Raw genomic sequence first — 14968 nt, 5'->3', positions numbered from 1 at the left:
CTGTACATTTTCTAATGTGTCTGCGAATAGAGACAATGTTTTCCCTTCTATGTGCCTTTTATTTCCTTTTCTTGCCTTACTTCTCTGGCTAGTATTTCCAGTACTATGTGTCATAGGAGCGGTGAAATCAAACAAGCTCGTCTTGTTCCTGATCTTATAGGAAATGCATTCAGTCTTTCACCATTAAATATATGTTAGTTGTAGGGTTTTTTGAAGATTCTTTTTATTAGGTTGACAAGCTATTCCTAGTTTAAGAATTTTTATCATGACTGAGTACTGAATTTTGTCAAATGCCTTTTCTGCTTTAATTGATATGATGATCATATGGTTTTTCTTCTTTAACTGTTAACTGATGGTATCTTTTCTTTTTAAAGATTCATCCTGGCTGCTCCCTGTGGAGTAAACTATCAGTCTGTTCTCTGTGTCTATGAGTCTGTTTCTATTTTGCTTGTTAGTTCATTTTGTTCATTAGATTCCACATATGGTACTGGTCTTTCTCTGACTGGCTTATTTCACTTAGCATAACGTTCCCCAGGTCCATCTATGCCAGTGGTTCTCAACCTTGGCTGCACGTTAGAATCACCTGGGAATCTTTTTAAAATCCTGATTTCATTCTGTTTCTTTGTTATGGGGTGGGGCCACAACATTAGTAACAAAGAAACAGAATTTCCAGAGGATGAGGCCCAGAAATCAGGATTTTAAAAAGACTCCCAGGCGATTCTAATGTGCAGCCAAGGTTGAGAACCACTGCTCTATGCTGTCACAAAGGGTAAAATTTTATTCCTTTTACTGCCGAGTAGTATTTTATTATGTAAATGTACCATAGCTGTTTTATCCACTCATCTACTGATGGACACTTGGGCTGCTTCCAAATCTTGGCTATTGTAAATAACACTGCAGTAAACACATACTCATTTGAATTAGTGTTTCAGGTTTCTTTGGATAAATACCCAGAGCCTGACTGGCATGATTCAGTGGTTGAGCATCAACCTATGAACCAGGAGGTCACAATTTGATTCCCTGTTAGGGCACAAGCCCGGGTTGCGGACTCGATCCCCAGTGTGGGTATGCAGGAGGCAGCCGATCCGTGGTTCTCGCTCATCATTGATGTTTCTATCTCTCTCTCCCTCTCTGAAATTAATAAAAATATATTTTAAAAATAAATGCCCAGAAGTGGAATTGCTGGGTCATAAGGCAGTTCTAGTTTTTTATTTTTTTGAAGGATATAATAATTATTGTTAAGCCTTTTTTCATTTGTCTCTCTTGATCCCATTCTTTTCTGCGTTTTATCTAACCTTTCTGACCCCTTTTTAGTAAGTTCTTGGTCTTCATGTCTCCTCTCTTCCTGCCTAGTCTCTTTTCCATTATTCCCAAGGTCAATATCACCACCTTCTGCTGAATTGCACTAAAATTATCTTTCTTTGTAATCATATAGTCTGTATATTATGCATTTAAAACCATTCTGAGTGGAAATATGTAGCTTTCTCCAGACTGGCTTAGGGGTCCATGACACCAGATCTAATGGAACCAAACTGGGGATGGTTAGGAAAACATGTCAGTAAGTTTTAGTTGAAGTGCTAAGCAGGGGAGAAGCCTAGTGAATTTTTCATTTGTTTGTTTTAATTATGAAATAAATGTTAATTTAGAACATTTTTAAATTTTATTAAGTTTTTTTTATATATATTTTATTGATTTTTTACAGAGAGGAAGGGAGAGAGATAGAGAACTAGAAACATCGATGAGAGAGAAACATCGATCAGCTGCCTCCAGCACATCTCCTACTGGGGATGTGCCCGCAACCCAGGTACATGCCCTTGACCGGAATCGAACCTGGGACCCTTCAGTCCGCAGGCCGACGCTCTATCCACTGAGCCAAACCGGTTTTGGCAATATTAAGTTTTTAAAAAGAGGGAAGACCTCTTTTTAGCTCACAATGATAGATAAGCTAAGATTTCAAGGTAAAAAAAAAAAATTGTCTATAATCCCAAATCACTTTTGTTACTACCCTCTTATTGTGTATCTCTTCCAGCTTATTAATTTCTTGTTCAAAGGAGTAAAATATTTAAAGCGGTTATGTAGGGGCATTTCTTATTCTGCTAAACAGTACTTGATAGGTCAAGTGGGAAGTCCTTGCCGGCAGGGAGGTAAGCTGTGGTCGGGTCATTTAGATCTTGGATGATTGGGATAGGGTGGTAGCAGTAGGGGTGGAGTAGACTTGACTATTCCAAGAGGTGTTTAGAAAGAAGGACTTACAGGACTCGGTAAATAGTGGGGCTGAAATGCATGGAGTGTAAGGGAAAGTATCAGAAAGGAATAGGGTGCCTAAATTAGGATTGTTGGAATAATAATGCACAGATCCACAATACCATATCCAAAATCCAGAGAACAGCTGTTTTTTAGAATTCAAAATATTTAGTTTTAACATATTGTATATATATAATATAAAAGCCTAATATGCAAATTGTCCCCTCAGGAGTTTAACCAGGAGACTGGGAGTTCGATCACTCACTATGATGTGTGCTGACCACCAGGAGGCAGTGCAGAATGAAGGAAGGCCCCGACCAGCAGCCGGAGGGCCCTGATTGGCCCTGATGGCCGGCCAGGCCTAGGGACCCTCCCCGTGCACAAATTTCGTGCACTGGGTCTCTAGTATTATGTAATACTTAACACCCTCAGTGAGGTCTGAGGCATCACTCAGTAATTAAACACTAATATTTCTGTCATGAAATATGGAAATATTCACAGTAAGTAGGCCTATTAATAGCCTCAAATCAGTTCAAAGCAGATTTTTGCCACTACCAGATGAGTTTTGACATGGTGTTTCATGAAAAAACCTTTTCAGTACTTTTTAGATTTCAGTACTGTGGAAGTGATAGTAAGACTGTATTGACTAGCATCCAGTGAGGAGAGTCTTAGGAATTGTGTTTTAAGAAGTCATAGTTATTAAGTGGATGAGATTTTAAGGAGTTGAGAAAGGTAAAGAAAGGCAAGAGAAGAGCTTAGGTAATTTCAGTTATCAGGCTAAAAAAAGAATTCCTATGTCTTTTAAAAATGACAAGTTGAGAAGGGAAGCTAGTTTAGAAAAGAGTTTTAGGTTTTACCTTGCTTCACATGAGTTTCCCTTTTATGTTTCATGTATTCCATATCATGGGTAAATGAACTTAAAAGTTTGGATTTACTGGACTAAAAAATTTCCTTTTAAGATAAGCTCTGAATTTCTAGAGCCTTCAGACTTTAGTAGGTTGGGAGTGGTTGGAAAGGTATTCCTAGATAACTAAGAATTGGGGCCCTGCACACCTGGAAAATAGACTGAAGGAGTGGAGTTGAGGTACTTGTCCACTAATAGTATTCTTTTCTGTATAGTTGAATCATTAATATGGCCATATTTATAATGATATAAATATATTCAAAAGGAGTAATTGTTGCAGCACCAGTGATAGCTGACGTGTTTTGAATGCTTACTATGTACCAGGCACTGATCCAAGTGCTTTACAGCAAGCAGTCTAGTGATACCTGTTTCTGCCTTGTAAATTGGGGCATGATATCAACCTAGTGCATAGGTAGTGGTGTGATTTTTGATTCCCAGTTCACTTTAGAAATCTGAAATATAGACAATTAATGCCTGAATATATAGAATTGAGTAGGTTTTAACTGTATTGCTATTCTGTGACTTTTTAAAAAATCTACTTTTAATACTGGAATCAGTACATTAATACTGTCATATCAAATCTCTTAGAAATAGGGACAAGTCTTTAATAAATATGAAATGAAGTCCAGTAATTACACTTAAAATTAGTTTAATTGCTTTATATTTACTGTGTATAAATGTATGCATTATTTTGTTATTCATACATATTAAAAGGCAAATTTTGTCGTAAACTTTTATTCAAATTCTGCTACCAATTTGTATTATTTGAACTTTGTTTTTCTTCTTATTAAATAAAGGTGTTGGACTAGATAGTCTCTGTAAGGCTCCTTTTAGTATCGAATTCTATGATTCTGAATATTTAAGTTTCATCACGTGAAATAGAAAACTTAAACTTTAATTCAAAGGAGAGTCTCCTTATATTATGCTCTTAAGTGTAGATGAGATAGATGCCAAAGGAAGAAGGTAGAGAATGAGCACCATAACTTTGCACCTACATACTTTTGATAAACATTAGAAACTAATACAGAAATAAGGATCCTTGGAAACTAGAAAAACAGACCAGAAAAGTTTTCAAGAAAAGAATGATCACTAATTATTCAAGTTAGTAATCAATCAATAAAGTTAATACAGTGTAGAAGAAGGAACCCTGGACCTGGAGTTAGAAAGCCATGAGTGCATTTCTGTCCCTAACTCTGCTGCTTATTGGAGTTTTGATAATCAGTAAATTACTTAATTTTCTGAAACTTGCAAAGTGAGAGTAATAACTACCTCGCCTTTCTCAGTGGTTTCATAAGGATCAAGTGATAATGGTGAATTAGAAGTGCCTCTAATAAAATTTTAAAATATTTATGAACCTAAGTTATTGCAAAAATGTGAATGAGGATCCTTTAAGAGGTTGGATTTGGTGATTTGAATAAAACTAATATCAAGGGAAGAAACTTGAAGGCAGATTAAAACAAGTTGAAGCCAAAGTATAAGTATTCAGTAGATAAGTTTGGCATGGTATGAATGGTAAGAGATACATGGACTAGCATAGCATATTCATTCTTTACATTGCTATAGCAAGGTTTTGTATTCATGTTTCTGTTTCTTACTGGATTAGAAGTAGGTAGAGGACAGGAACTGCAGTTCACTCTGTTTCCTCGGTGCCTTGAAAATAGCAATTTCAATAAATAGCTTTGTGAATAAATACTTGCTAAACAGGACATAACTAGTAAAGAAAATTTTTGTGATATGAGTGTGTACATGGATATATGTGTAAGATGGTGAAGACTTAAGCATGTTCATAGGTTGAAGGGAGAGAATGAAAAGAAAGGGGTTGGTTTCATCAAGAAAATATGAAAGGGATAGCATCTGGAACCATAAATAAAAAGTGCTCGTCTTACTAGTTAGTAAGAGACTTCCCTGAAAAAAGCACCAGACCCAGGAGGAGGTTATACTGTTGAATTCCTTAAAACATCAAGCACCAGATAACTATATTAGAACAGAGAAGGCAAAAAGGTAAGCTTCCCAGTTCTTTTTACAAAGACAGCACATAACATCCTATATAATAAAAGGCTAATATGCAAATCGACCAAACGGCAGAACAACAGGTCACAATGATGTGCACTGGCCACCAGGAGGCAGACACACAACACAGGAGCTGACCCCTGGTGGTAAGAGCGCTCCCACAGGGGGAGTACCACTCAGCCAGAAGTCGGATACACAGCTAGTGAGCGCAGCAGCGGTGGTGGGAGCCTCTCCTGCCTCCGTGGCAGCACTAAGGGTATCCGACTGACAGCTTAGGCCCGCTCCCCACGTGGGCTCCCGGACTGTGAGAGGGCACAGGCCGGGCTGAGGATCCTCCCCGCCCCCCAGTGCATGATTTTCGTGCACCAGGCCTCTAGTGATAAAATATGAGCCCAAAAGGCTATACACCAATCTCACAAAAGTTGTTGCAAAAAAATGCTTAATAAAACTATCAAATGGAATTTAGCATTACATTAGCAGAATAATACTGTAATGGGATTCACCCTAGGAATATAAGAATAAATCAAATTAAATTATATTATTAGGTGAGGGTGGGGGCAATGACTAAGGAACCAAAAAGGGAGAAATAAATGTTTACTTCTGATAGGAATCCTTAGTGAAACAAGAATAAATTAATGTACTTAAGATTTTATATATCTCAGACCAGAAGTCAGCATTTTTTATGGTAAAAAACTAGAATTCCTATTTTATTATTTAGTGAAATACAAAATTCCTTTTAAAAAGCCATGAATCAAAAAAGGTGTGGCCAGCATTAGTATTACGTAACATTGTCTTGGGAATGCTGGCCAATGTAATTAGACAAAAAAAAAACAAAATAGGTGTAATTATTTGAAAAGAAGGAGGCAAATTCTTTATTTATAAGTGACATTATATGTGTGGGAAAGCCAAAAGAATCAACTGAAATATTACTATAATGAGATTTCAGTATGAAACCTAGTTAATCTAAAGTGGGGGGTTTTTTGTGTGTTTCTTTTTGTTGTTGCTTTTATGACCTTTAAACTGAAAATCTATCCATATAGGTTAATGGGGATTCTCATTCTTAAAATACTTTTTTTTTTTTTTGGCCTTCTGGGGAATGCACAGACTTATTTAATCTTATCTCTAAGTAAATTGCAGTCTATTTTGAATAAGACACTTTTCAGGTTAACTTCTACAAACTAGTTTGAGCCCAGCTAGCGGTCAGGGCACAGGCCTGGGTTGCAGCTCGATCCCCAGTGTGGGATGTGCAAGAGGCAGCCAATCAATGATTCTCTCTCAACATTGATGTTTCTCTCTCTCCCTCTTCCTTCCTCTCTGAAATCAATAAAAATATATAAAGGAAAACTATTTTGAAATAAAGTTGCAGCAGTAAATACATTTAGAAGGACTTTAAAGTTGTTTTTTTTTTATTCCTGTGGCTATGATACTTGCTTTATTGCTTAGTAATGCCAGGAAAGGTGTAATCTGATCTTTGAGCCATATTTGGTAAATAATAATTTTGTGTGGAAACCACTGTTCTGTCAGTAAGAGGAAAATTACTGTACAAATGTAAGGGTTTTCTTTGCCCTTAAGGCATTTTCTTACTTAAAGACTTAAGTTATATCATGTATTGATTCTTTTGTTTTTTAAAAAGCACTGTGTAACCTTAAAAAGGGTATTGACAAAAGTATTTTCTACTTTACTTGGAGAAGAATTGCATGTCTTTTTGTTTGCCACTAATTCTCTTTATATCCTAGATGTAAATTCTTATATTTTTATTCATCATTAACTCTCAGAATTGAACTCTCACACACATTTACCTTGTAGTTCTGCAAGAAATGATGAAAAATGAGTTATATCTCTTAGGATGTGATGCAGATGACTTATTTAAAACTAAAGCTGGTTACACAGCTGTTGCTTTAGAATTTATGAAAATGAACACTTAAGTATATCCATGTTTAGAACAAAAAATGTATTGAATACCTAATATATACCAAGTTTTTAGGTGCTTTATAGACTTTAGCGAATTCTCATGGCAATCCAGTGAGGTGGGCAGTGGTGTCCCATTTCATAGAAAGGACTCTTCTGCAGAGTTTTTGTCCAAGGCTAGATCTATCCCTCCCAGGCTTTTTTTTTTTTTTTAACCAACAACATACCATCACAGTGATGGAAAGTTTGCATTTTTCTTAAAAACTACTTTTACTCTATTTTGCTTTGTTGTATTGCTAGTTACCAAGAATGCAAAAAGTTATTTGAATCCTTGTCTTCACTTTTTTTTTTTTTTTTTGGTCCTGTTACAGTTCTCACCAGCAGCCATCATTTGGCAGCAGCAGAGAATTCAATTTATTTTGACTGCTGTGGGATTGGTTTCTTGGAAAAACTCCTTAGGGTGCTAGCCTGCCAAGTATAAGGACATTGTTTGCAGGCCTTAGTGATCTAATTAGTACACCAATCTACCACTTTTAATATCCTACCATTTCTGTAACCTTTGTAGTTGTATGGTTGTTGTTTTTTAATATGGACCTAACAAAAACTTTTTAAAATAATTGAATCTAATTTGGTTATAGAAAAAAGAATTTCCAACGTGATGCAGAGTCACTATAAGCTATTCTTTGCCTCCCTCTTGAAGAATTACCAAGTTTGTTTGTTATTTTTTATTAGAACTTGAAATTAAATTTACTGCTTGGATGTATCTAAAGCATTTTTTAAAGAAACCTCTGAGAATTGATTTTAGGAAATTAGGGGAACAGTTAGAAGACCATTGTAAATAAGATAGCAAGCAAAAGAGAAAAACAAAATGACCTGAAAATGAGGACTTTGGAAAGTTTTACCATTGAAATTGGGTTTATTGTTTTTCTCTTTCTGTTATGCTCTGTGGTCTGATGTTGGACAGTCTATTGCTAAAAGCCACTAGAGATTTCATAAAAGCTACTATTTCAATTTCTAGAATCGGGAGTCCAGAATAGAATTGGGTAGCTAAAGATAATGACAGCTAATGTAAATAGCATCTTCTGATAACTTGTAATTTAAGAGACCCTCTTTCCACTTTGAAATATTTTATGTGAGAGACATTGGAAACTACCTCACTGCTGTTAGATCTCATAATGTTATCTGGTCACGTTTCTTGTTCTGCCTACCTCTAGTTTACTCTAGTTTCTCTTCTGCTTTCAAGGCTCCAGACCCCGTTCCTGGACCTGCCCTGGAAAAGAAGTATCCAGTAGAGATGAGCTCACTGCAGTTACTTAATTAAAAATTTGTAAGCTGCAAAAATGGCAGTGAGCCAACCAAGAACAGCTACAATTTGAATTTTTCTATTTCCAGGTATGCTAAAGTCAATGGCACCAGTCAAGCTTAGCCTATGTAACTGCCTTACGATGAAATCTATAATAACCAAAACTTTACTTTCAAAATTTGTGGTCATCTTGCTTTAAAATATAGTAGCCTCCCTAACATCTAGGTAACTTGCAGCTAGTATTGACCTTAACATACCTTTTGCCTGAATATTCCTAATTGAACTGTTTGCTAGTGGTAGCAAACTAATCCAGAAATAATTTAAGAAAAATAAATTTGAAATACTATTGAGTTAAGCCCTGTAAATGTACAGAAAGTAATCTGGTCTTCATTAAAGAGTAAACATTAACCATAACAGAACTGTCTTCCTCTCAGAGGTTCACATATAGTACAAGTAATATAGGGAATTAAGTAAATGAACTAGTTCTCCATCCTGCATTTCTCAACCATTTCTAAAATATCTTTAGGTAAAGAGTAAACATATTCTTCAGTAACTGGAAGTCATAAGTAAGACTTCTGGATATACAACCAAATAATGTATTATTATATAGAACCATTACCTGAAGAAGTTAATTATTTTAAATGTAAGTATATAACTAATATTTGCTATATTTTTTTCTTGAGTGCGCAAAAGAAACCAGACTAGAAAGTAGTTGGGATTTTAGCAACAAAATTAAAACTGAGGTTTCCTGCTGCCTTAGATTTTAACCAAGAGAAAATTTATGAATATTTTGAGGGTTGAGGTCAGTTAGCTTTTAAGAACCTTTATTGCTTTTACCAATTTGTACAGATTTAGAAACAGAATTAATCCATAAAAGGTGATTTTATTTACTAAAAAAAATAACCATATATATCTTTTGATTTTAAAGGTCAATTCAGATAGGTTAGAGATTACCAATATTGAACAGAGGAATATTCCAATTGCTAGCTTAAGAGATGATACTAATATTCTAGCTTGTGCTTTCCTCATATTCCTACGTTGTTAATGTATAATTAATTTAATGTTAGCCAATCTAGTCAGCATTAGGTCACTGATTATGTGCCATATTATTTGTTTGGTAAAATATGTTTTGAAAAAAATTTAATATGAGTGTTGAATTAGGACTGGAAAGGGAGCTACTACTAGAATTATAGGAACATTACCACTGTTATATGAATTAAAGGAGAAATTGTAGAGGCAATTGCATCTGAATTTCAAGTCTTATTAGTTATCACTGGGGCTATCAGTAATGGTAAAAAAAAAATCTATATTATTGAATGCAAGTTGTGTTTAAAGCACTGTGCTAGACACAGTAAAGATGTCAAAATGAATAAACCTTACTTTCATTGAGTTTATAGAGAGTAATTTTTTTTAAAGTATCATAATAGAAGTATAAACAATGTACTTGAAAGTACCAGAGAGAATCAGTATTTTAGGGAAGGTAATGTTTCTACTGAGCCTTGAAGGATAGATAGAATTCTTCAGAGAGTGGAAAGAGTATTTCTAATTTATGGAAGTGAAAGTAAGTAATATGATCTAGAAATTGTGAACAATCCATTGTGCCTAGAGAATAGTGGGGTACAGGATGATATGATGGGAGATGGAGCTATGCTATACATGCTTTCCAAAGTCAAGTGAAGGAGTTTGATTTAATTCAGTAGATAATGGAATCCATTCAAGATATTTTAGCCCTGGTATATTTAAATCAATGACTCTTTTGAAAAACTGAGTGTGGCAGAGCAAGGGTTGCTTGATAAAGTTAAAGATTAGGCAGTAGTAATACCTAATAAAGGGCAACATTTATTATTATATGTCAGGGGTTGTGTATGAAGAGTTTTATGTGCAATTTCTCATTTAATCTTACTTCAGGAATATTGTGAGGAATAGTATGTGTTAACCATTTAGCACAGGACTAGTAATTATAAGCTCAGAACATTGTTCTTGTCCACATTTATATGTGATAAATCCTATGAGATTGTTGTGTTTATTGGGAGACTCTTAAGATAGTAACAATAAGCTTATTTTTCTACTACCTCTTACCTCTTTCTTTTAAACATTTAAACTAAGGGTGGAGGATCTTTTTCTGCCAAGGGCCATTTGGATATTTATAACATCATTCGTGGGCTATATAAAATTATCTACTTAAAAATTAGCCGTTTATATTTGGTCAAACATTTAATTAACTCACCTCTAATGCCTTGGCAGGGCCAGACCAAATGATTTTGCGAAACTGGATGTTTCCCACCCCTGTTACTTAGTTTGAGGACTGCATATTAGTTCATGTCGAGTTAACCTTAGGGTAAAAAAAGAGAGAGATAGACCAGGCCTTTTTTATTTTTTTTAACCAGTGGATTGATTATAAGGTACAAGACTAAACATAGAGGTAGTTTTGAATAAATTAAATTTATTTAATTAAAACATAACTGTAGATCTCATCTGTCAAGCATCCCGAAAATTGGTAATTGTTGCAGCTGTTAACAGCTATCTCAGTAACAGTTTCAACATAGATAACATAGTCCTTTAAGTATTTAAAATTACATGTAGTTGGCTAAGTACAGGTACTTTCAAATAACTCATTCCATTATTACTCTCCTACCCATGTATCAGAATACAAGCTACGTTATGTGAAAATATATAGGAAATAATTTTATAAGGAAAATATTCTGCTCTAATTATCTCAATTGTTTATGACTAATTATACAAATAATACATGCATATATATTCTTATAAAGAATGAAAACATAGCAAAGATGACTAAACCTCCTTGGACCATCTTCTATCATGAGTCCTTTACCCAGCTCTCTCTTCCAAATAATTAGTGATATCCTTTCAGAACCTTTCCTATACATACATATAAAATATCTGTTTAAAATTTCTCTTTTTTGTATCTTTTTTTAAAAAAGCACAAATCTATAATACATGGGTTTTGCATCTTTTTTTCATTTGGTAATGTCTTACAAGTCTTTCCATATAATTATCTGGATATCTTACTCCACTTTTTAAAAACGGTTGCATGGTATTCCTTAGTATTGCTATACAATGATTTACTTATTCATTCCTCATTGAACATTCAGGTTGTTAATACACACTGAGATGGTCATCCTTGTATGCTCCTCTTTGAATACCTGTGTTTGTCTAGATTAGATGGTTTAATTTATATAGATAGAGAGGTAGAACTCTGGTACTTTATTACTAGCAACTAATTTCATTCAACTCATCTCACAACTAATTGTAGTAACAGTGGGTAGTGACACCACAGTTGATCTGCTACTGACTCCGTTGAAACTAAATATATCTGTTAATATGTCTTTCCGTGATTCTCTTCAGTTTAAAAAACTATGGTATAACAATTGTCTTCTCTGCTCTATATGTGGGGAGGATAAAATGACATAACAGATGTGCTGTGAGAAGTCCAGTATAAATCTGAAATCTAGATTATAATCTTCTCAAAAGCATGGACTATTTTATTCATTTTTGCATAATAAGAGCACATTGCATAGCATATAGTAGGCAGTGTTTGTGGAATGGATCCCAGAAATGGTGAACTAAAAAGTGGGTCATATCTATGAGAAAGTTCCAGACTAGTAGAATTTTCTTATATGTATATTTTACATTATCTGAAAACTGTATATTTTCACTGAAAATTTCTCACCTTTTCATCTTCATCTCACTTCTCAGCTGCATTACAGCCATAATTCCTCAAATTTATCATGTTCTATCATGGCTTTCCCCCCAATACAGTCACCAGTTATATCCTGCAAGACTTTTATTATTTACTAGAGGCCCGGTGCATGAAATTTTTGTGGGGGGTGGGGGGCAGGGACTGCCCAGCCTGCACCCTCTCTAATCTGGAACCCCTCAGGGGCAGTCGGACATCCCTCTCATAATCCAGGACCACTGGCTCACCTGCTTGCCTGATCGCCCCTAACTGCCTCCCCTCCACCCCGCTGGCTTGGTCACCTCTTACTGCCTCCCCCCCTGCCAGCCTGGTCACCCCCAACTGCCCCTACTGCCGGCCTGGTCGCCCCATGCAGCCTGCTGCTCAGTCATTTGGTCGGCCCTCACTAACCCCCCTGCTGGGAGAGAGAGAGAAACATCAATGATGAGAGAGAATCATCGATCGGCTGCCTCCTGCACACCCCCTATTGGGGATTGAGCCCGCAACCCGAGCATGTGCCCTTAACCAGAATCGAACCTAGGACCCTTCAGTCTGTAGGCTGACGCTCTAGCCCAGCCGTGGGCAAACTACGGCCCGCGGGCCAGATCCAGCCCGTTTGAAATGAATAAAACTAAAAAAAAAAAAAGACCGTACCCTTTTATGTAATGATGTTTACTTTGAATTTATATTAGTTCACACAAACACTCCATCCATGCTTTTGTTCCGGCCCTCCGGTCCAGTTTAAGAACCCATTATGGCCCTCGAGTCAAAAAGTTTGCCCACCCCTGCTAGCCACTGAACCAAACTGGCTAGGGCAGTAACTCTGTTTTTATCTTAAAGCCCTAATGTATTGGAAAATAATGAGAGGTGATTTGGAAAATACACAAAAAGGTCGTTATATAATATGTTTTGATGAATTATAACCATTCTGTCTTAGATTTATTGCACTTTTTTTGATCCTTAGAAAATGGTAGCACTCACCACAAAACCACAGTACATAAATTGCCAAGTGTGGCTGAATTGCACATTCCTTTTAGAAGAACGTATTACTGGTAAGCCTTTTAGCCATAATAAATGGTCAACATTCATAGACTTGAGGCAGTGTATTAAAAGAGAAAATTGGGAGGCTTTATTTTTAAGAAGAGGTAGTGTACATCATTATGTTACTTCATCTATTAATGTTTATTATTTTTCTTTAGAAAGTAAATTAGTATAGGATTATAAAGTTGAGAAATCTATAGTTTGGTAACATGATTCATTTCTCCCTTTTAGTTTATAAAGAACTCTAAACATAATAGTTAACCTAAATTAAGTAGCATTCATATGATTGATTTAGTATGTTGCTGTTATTTTATTTTTGCAAATAACTGGTTAACTATGTAAAATTATTAAATATGACATCTGTTTTATGCTAAAGACAGATTATAATTATCTTGTTTTTAATCTTGAATGGTTGTTAGTATTTGAATTTTAGATTTTTTTTACATAGCTATAATTCTTATACTTGAACTTGTAGAAAAATAGCTTGATATTATAGGTTTGCAGGGGAGGGGATTTTGCTTTGCTCTCGTAAATTTGTAACATCATGTTCTAAGAAATATAATTCTACTAATTTGCTGTTAAAAATAATTTTGAAATTTTTCATGTTTAATGACATTTGTAAATTCTTTTAAAGTTAAAAAATGTGAAGTGCACACTCATCATACGAGGAATACAACTGTCCATGGCTTGTAGGCAATTTGAATCTTAATTCTTATATACTATAACACCTCATTGACCCCCTCGTCGTCAGGGAATGAGGCATTCTCTGAACGTGCTATGTAATTTAAGCTTATCTCTTAAAGTACTGAATCACAAAAATAGACAAGAAGACTGGTTGTATTGCTTACTTTCCCTCTGAAATAAACAATACATTTCATACTTGAAATTTTATGATTCAAACCATCATCTTGAGTGAGAATTATATTGTGTGGTTGTAATTTATATGTGATAGGTAATAAAACATTAAAAGGGGGGAAAATGTGAAGTGCATCAGTTATTACCTAACTGACACTTGATGACATATGTACATAATACATCAATAATGTAAAAGGTGCTTAAAATTGTATACATAACTAGGCAGGTAATGGAATTATTTTTCTGGCTAAATCCTAAAATATTCCTTCAGGCTAAAAGGTTTCAAAATTTGCTTTAACTTTTATTTAAAAAATTATAGCATCATCCTGCTATTTTTATTGCATATCATAGTTATTCTTTAAAGAATAACTCAACTGCAGTGTGATAATGTCAGGCAATCCACAGAAAAGATACATTATAATTAGTGATAAGAAACTGCTAACATCATATTGACAACCAAAGATAAGTTGAAACATTCTGCCTTCACATTAGACATCCTGGGGAAGTTAGTGTTAATAGTTGTTGGGGTCAGAGGAGCTTTGCAGTCGTTCTGTTAACATTTGACATAGGTATTTATTTCTAAAAATCACCATGCTTTGCAGATTGTACCAAAAACAAACAAACAGGGTTTATGGGAAAAAATAGAATTTGGGGTACAACACTCAAAAACTTCATTAAGTGAACGTTAAAAAAAGATAGGAACCTTTAAAAAGCATGTATAAATGTTAAGCGGTTAAGAAATATATAAATATTTAAACAGCATTTATACAAATAAATTGTTCTTTGCTTTGAAAAAGCCTGAAGTTTGCTTATGGAAGTGAACTTAAGTGTGGCAGCTTATTATTGTGAAGTGGTCAAAGGAGGGTTTTCTGAAATCAGAAGGAAAGTTGTAACACAAGATGTGGATGGATGTGACCAACTGACTGCATACAGATGCAGTGAGTGAGGGAGCTAGCAGATGTTTGAGGTGTGTTCATATTTACATTTTGTGTATTCCTTAACTTGT

At 35.1% G+C, this 14968-nt stretch overlaps 1 protein-coding gene across 7 annotated transcripts in view; it reads left to right on the top strand.

Moving 5' to 3' along the window:
* The window catches only part of TAB2 (TGF-beta activated kinase 1 (MAP3K7) binding protein 2), a 62446-nt gene that overhangs the window by 15834 nt on the left and 31644 nt on the right, over positions 1 to 14968 (top strand). For 5 of the 7 annotated variants that reach the window (XM_036316058.1, XM_036316056.1, XM_036316053.1 and 2 more), the window contains exons 2-3: positions 8310 to 8458; positions 13031 to 13118. The gene's annotated coding sequence lies outside the window, so the exon portion shown is untranslated. Of the gene's footprint in view, positions 1 to 8309; positions 8459 to 8895; positions 9013 to 13030; positions 13119 to 14968 lie in introns of all 7 variants that reach the window. The other 2 variants (XM_036316055.1, XM_036316054.1) reach the window with 2 other exon arrangements.

This window comes from Myotis myotis, unplaced genomic scaffold, assembly GCF_014108235.1.
Source record: "Myotis myotis isolate mMyoMyo1 unplaced genomic scaffold, mMyoMyo1.p scaffold_m19_p_7, whole genome shotgun sequence".
NCBI lineage: Eukaryota > Metazoa > Chordata > Mammalia > Chiroptera > Vespertilionidae > Myotis > Myotis myotis.
This window is presented reverse-complemented; position numbering and strand designations above follow the sequence as displayed.